This window comes from Benincasa hispida, chromosome 9 (genome assembly GCF_027475165.1).
Source record: "Benincasa hispida cultivar pf3 chromosome 9, pf3_genome.v1.1, whole genome shotgun sequence".
Classification (NCBI taxonomy): Eukaryota; Viridiplantae; Streptophyta; class Magnoliopsida; order Cucurbitales; family Cucurbitaceae; genus Benincasa; species Benincasa hispida.
In genome coordinates this window covers 58,634,957-58,640,956 of record NC_143486.1, presented here as the reverse complement: position 1 = coordinate 58,640,956, position 6,000 = coordinate 58,634,957, and positions in this window count along the sequence as shown.

Genomic DNA, 6,000 nt, shown 5'->3' with positions numbered 1-6,000 from the left:
AATGAACAATCGTGTACATGATTGGGCAAGTGGGAGAAGACAGAAACCTATCGCATAGGTTGATGCCCAATCGTTTAGCTAAAGCTAAACGGTCGTCTAGCAAAAGCTAAGCGATCGTTTAGCTTAGTGTCTATCGCCTACAAAACATTACACGATCGTTTACTTTGCTTAAGCTGTCGTTTAGAAATTTGTATGTACTTGACAAGCTCCTTGAGTTTCTTTTTGCGAGAGAGAAAACTCAAAAACAATTTTTTACCTTTTGTAAAAACTTACTAAAATTAGGAAAACAATTTTTCTTTTATCTCATGGTTACCATGAATCACCAATAACCACCCACTCAATTGGTTATTAAAGAAAAAGAATTAATTATTCAATAATTAATATTATTATAAATATAAATGATAACCAACTTATCGTACTATATTTATAACCTATAGTTTTAATATTTCATCTCATGAAACATATAAACCATAGTTCTTTTTCTATTCCATGGTACTTAATGTAAATCTCATTTACATCAATCATCCACTAGATGTATCTCATACATCATACCGATTATATCATATATAATCAAAATACCTCTTGTCAATTTAAACATTTCAAATCAACACCAAGAACTGATCCTCAACTGAATCCATTGAGCTACCAAGAGGAGCTTATGGACCTGTAGCTCGAAGCTCCAACGGTATGTGAATAACTGACTAAACTCTTTAGTCAAGGGATCCACCATCCATTAACTGCCAGGCACTCCACTAAAGACCGACAGTTGAACTCTCCTTACCACAGATATATTATGTGTCCATCTTAACCAATCAACAGTGCGACAACTCTTCATAGATCACTCGTAAGTATAGTTGGGCCAATAACCGTTATGCCCCTGTAGTTATATCTAACTCCTTAAGTACCACTAATCCCTCTAATGAACATAAGTCATAGTCCTACTATGACTGAGTCTTCTCTTCCAAAGAGAAGCTATGACCACTATGTTCAAGCCCTGAAATCAGCCTTTAAAGGAGCAATCTCTCTACTTATTCCTGCTTTGGGAAAGGAGTGAATTCCATCTTGTGGATTGAGTTCCCAGCTCCCAGATCAAACAAGTCCTAAAAAAGGTAGGCATATTGAGTTGGCAATCTGGCCACTCTCACCCATACTAATCAAAGGACTGCCCTCAAAGGCAAGAGTTCCTAGAACACTCAAGATTGAGGTCGTGTCACCTATGGTCGTTTAAGTGAGATGCAAGTCTCTAATATATACGACGTTATATACAGAGTCTAATCATCCCGTCGTCCAGTCTTATACAAACTCTTTATATAGGACACCCCCACTCGCACATCTCCACATGAATGGTCAGGATCTACCATCTGTAGTAGTTTACAACACTTGCAAACCTCTACAAAGTGGGTCGTATCCGTAGTGTCACCAGGATCAAGTATCCCACCTTAATCCTTATCCTATAGACCTATTTAGGTTATCACTTAAGGCATGATCCACTTGTATCACATATACATGCTTAAGTTCACATAAGATAACCAAGGAGCTTTATTTATTGGATATGAGTAAATGCTAGAATTAAATAACACTTATTTTATTCATTAAACAATGTGTATCTTTACAAAACAACGAGACTCTGGGAGAATTAGGACACCAATCCCAATAATAAACTAGGGCATACCCCAGTATCAAGATGATTATTCAAGATACGAGTATCTATACCTAATGCAACATGAGTGTGAAGTTCTTGACAAGTTCAAGAAGTATAAGGCTGAAGTTGAAAACTTGTTAGGTAAGAAGATAAAAACACTACGATCTGATCGGGGTGGAGAGTATATGGACCTCGAATTCCAGAACTATATGATAGAACATGGAATCAAGTTCCAACTCTCGGCCCCAAGTACACCTCAACAGAATGGTGTATCAGAAAGGAGAAACAGAACCTTGTTAGACCTAGTTCGATCTATGATGAGTTATGCTCATCTTACCAACTCGTTTTAGGGATTTGCAATGGAGACTGCATGTTATATTTTGAACAACGTTCTCTCAAAAAGTGTTTCTAAAACACCTTTTGAGTTGTGGAGAGGTCGTAAAGGTAGTTTACGCCACTTCAGGAGAGGTTGTATAGATAGTTCATGCCACTTTAGAATTTAGAGATGTTCGACCCACGTGCTTGTGGCTAATCTAAAGAAGTTGGGACCACGTTCGAAAGTTTGCCTCTTTATAGGCTACCCCAAGGAAACGAGGGGTGGATACTTCTATGATCCGAGTGAGAATAAGATGTTTGTGTCGATAAATGTTATATTCTTGGAAGAAGACCACATCAGAGATCATAAACCATGGAATGAACTTGTTTTACATGAGATTTCTAGTGAGACTACTGAGGGTTCAACAAGGGTTGTTGAACAGATTAATAAATCAACAAGAGTTATTGATGTCGGTTCATCTAGCCAACCATCTCAAGAGTTGAGACTGTCTCGATATAGTGGGAGAGTTATGAACCCACCAGATTGCTACATGGGTTTGATTGAAGCCCAAAATATAATGTCTGATGATGGGATCAAGGATCCATTGTCTTAAAAGCAAGCAATGGAGGATGTTGACAAAGATGAGTGAATTAAAGCCATGAACCAGGAAATGGAGTCTATGTGCTTCAATATTGTTTGAGAACTTGTGGATCAACCTGTTGGGGTAAAACCTATAGGGTGTAAGTGGATGTACAAGAGAAAACGAGGTGTAGATGGAAAAGTGCAAACCTTTAAGGCTAGACTCGTGGCAAAGGGTTATACCCAGGTTGAGGGAGTGGACTACGAGGAAATTTTCTCACTTGTTGTCATGTTGAAGTCTATCAGGATACTCCTGTCCATAGCCACATTTTATGATTATGAGATATGGAAAATGGATGTCAAGACTGTCTTTCTGAATGGTAATCTTGAGTAGACTATCTACATGGCTCAACCAGAGGGGTTCATTGTTCCAGATCAAGTGCAAAAAGTTTGCAAGCTTAATAGGTCCATTTATGGGCTGAAACAGGCATCTAGATCGTGGAACATTAGATTTGATAGTGCGGTCAAATCGTTTGGCTTTGATCAGAATGTTGATGAGCCTTGTGGTTATAAGAAAATCATAACAGCTCAGTAGCTTTCCTGGTACTGTATGTGGATGATATCCTACCAATTGGGAATGAGACGAATTTCCTATGCTTCGATTGTTGGAAGCTTAATGTATGCAATGTTATGTACTAGACCTGATATTTACTATGCAGTAGGGATTGTCAGTCGTTATCATTCCAATCTAGGATTAGATCACTAGATGGCGGTCAAAACGATTCTCAAGTATCTTTAGAGAACGAGAGACTATATGCTCATGTATGGAGATAAGGATTTTATCCTTATAGGATACACGGACTCTGACTTTTAGACTGATAGAGATTCTTAGAAATCGAGATCAAGGTCAGTGTTCACTCTGAATGGAGGGGTTGTAGTTTGGCAAAGCATCAAGCAAATATGCATCGCGGACTCCATTATAGAAGCTAAATACGTAGCCGCTTGTGAAGCTGCTAAAGAGGTTGTTTGGCTTAGGAAGTTTCTTACAGATTTAGAATTTGTTTGAAATATGTCTTTGTCGATCACACTCTATTGTGATAACAGCAGAGCTGTGGCGAATTCTAAGGAACCTCGGAGTCATCATAGAGGCAAGCATATCAAATGGAAATATCATTTGATCAAGGAGATTATGCATCGCGGTGATGTGATTGTCACGAAGATCGCGTCGAAGCATAACATTGCTGATCCGTTTACAAAGGCCCTCATGACTAAAGTGCTCGAAGGTCATTTAGAGAGTTTGGATCTACAAGACATGCGACATTTGGTCTAGGGCAAGTGGGAGATGATACTGAGGTATAAAGTGTGCCCTAGTTTATTGTATATTGTATTGTTTCTTCATGTATTATACATTAGTCTCCCGAGGCATTAGGACAAGTGGGAGATTGTTGGGATTGATATCCTAATTCTCTCGAAGTCTCGTAGTTTGTAAACATTGTACACATTGTTATTAATAAAATAAAAGTTATTTTATTTGCATTTACTCATATCCAATAAACAAAGATTCGTGGTTATTTTATGTAAATTTAAGCATGTAGATGAGATATACAAGTGGATCATGCCTTAAGAAATAACCTAAATGGTCTGTAGTATAAGGATAAAGGAGAGATACCTTATCCTGGTGACGCTACGGATACGGCCCGCTTTGTAGAGGTTTACAAATATTGTAAACTACTACATATAGTCTGATTATGACCATTCATGTGAAGACATGCGAGCGGGGGTGTCATATACAAAAATTTTGTATAAGACCGGACCATGAGATGATTAGTCTCTTTATATAACGTCGTTAATAATTGAGACTTACATCTCACTAAAACGATCATAGGTGACGTGACCTTAATCTTAAGTATTTTGGGAACTCCTACTTATGAGGGCGGTCCTTTAATTAGTATGGGTGAGAGTGGCCAGATTGACAACTCAACAAGCCTAACTTTTTGGGGATTTTTCTGATTGGGGAGTTGGGAATTCAATTACACAAAATGAAATTCACTCCTTTTCCGAAGTAGGGGTAAGTAGATAGATTGCTCCCTTAAGGGCTGATTCTGGGTCTTGAACATATTGGCTACATCCTCTCTTTGGAAGAGAGGACCCAGTCATAGTAGGACTATGAATTATTATTCATTAGAGGAATCAGAGATACTTAAAGAGTTAGATGTAACTATAGGGACAAAATGTTAAATTGTTCTAGCTGTACTTATGAGCGATTTGTGAAGGGTTATCGCATTGTTGATTGGTTGATATGGATACAGAAATATATCTGTAGTGAAAAAAGTGTAGTTGTTGGTCTTTAGTGGAGTTTTCGACAGTTAACGGATGATGGATCCCGTGACTAAAGAGTTTAGTCAGCTATTCACGTACCGTTGGAGCTTCAAGCCACAGGTCCATAAGGTCCTCTTGGTAGCTAAATGGGTTCAAGTTGAGAATCAGATTTTGGGGTTGATTTGAAATGTTCAAATTAACAAAAGGAAAGTCAATTATATATGATATAATTGGTGTGATGTATGAGATACATCAAGTGGAGGAATTAATGTAAATATGATTTACATTAAGTACCATAAAATAGAAAAAGAATTATGGTTTATATGTTTCATGAGATGAAATTTTAAAACTATAGGTTATAAATATAATATGATAAGTTGGTTATCATATTTATTTATAATATATTAATTGATTTCTTTTTCTCTAATAACCGATTGAGTGGGATGTTGTCGGAAGTTTTATGGTAACCATGAGATAAAAAGGAAAATTGTTTTCCTAAATTTAGAAATTATTTCATTCGGAAAGTACTCACAGAGATAAGCTATCAAGTGAAAAAGTTTCTCAAGCGATAGCATTGAGAGACTACACGATCAGCTAAGCGATCGCTTAGAGTTGACTATACGATAGTCATTCAACTGATCATTGCTACACGATCGTTTGGCTAAGTCTATACAATAGGCTGTCGTTTACTAAACGATCAAGCACATCATCGATGCGATAGACCTGCTTCTTATCTCTCACTTGCTCGATCGTCTACTTGATCGTAGACCTCCAGTCTCTTCCTCAAGCCAAGATCAAACTAAGCCCACAACTCCTTGATGCTCACATTGAGAATACCAAGGTAACCATTGTAGTGGTGTCCTTATTAAGTTTGTGGATCGAGTTAGACTCAATTGGGTTCAAGGAGCTGTTGGCTATTCGTGTGGTGATCGTGGCGTTCGTATGTTGCTGTCTTTGGACACTTTGTAGATTGTTTAAGGGATTCTTGAAGAATGGTTCTTCAAATGTATGCATCCTCTATCCCTTGTATCATCATTTAACATGTTGTAATTTCTGTATATGCATGACTTGTTAGTTTCCGTTTTAAGACGGTAAGTGATTGTGTTCAATCTGAATGGAATTTGGAACAATCCCTTCCGCTGCT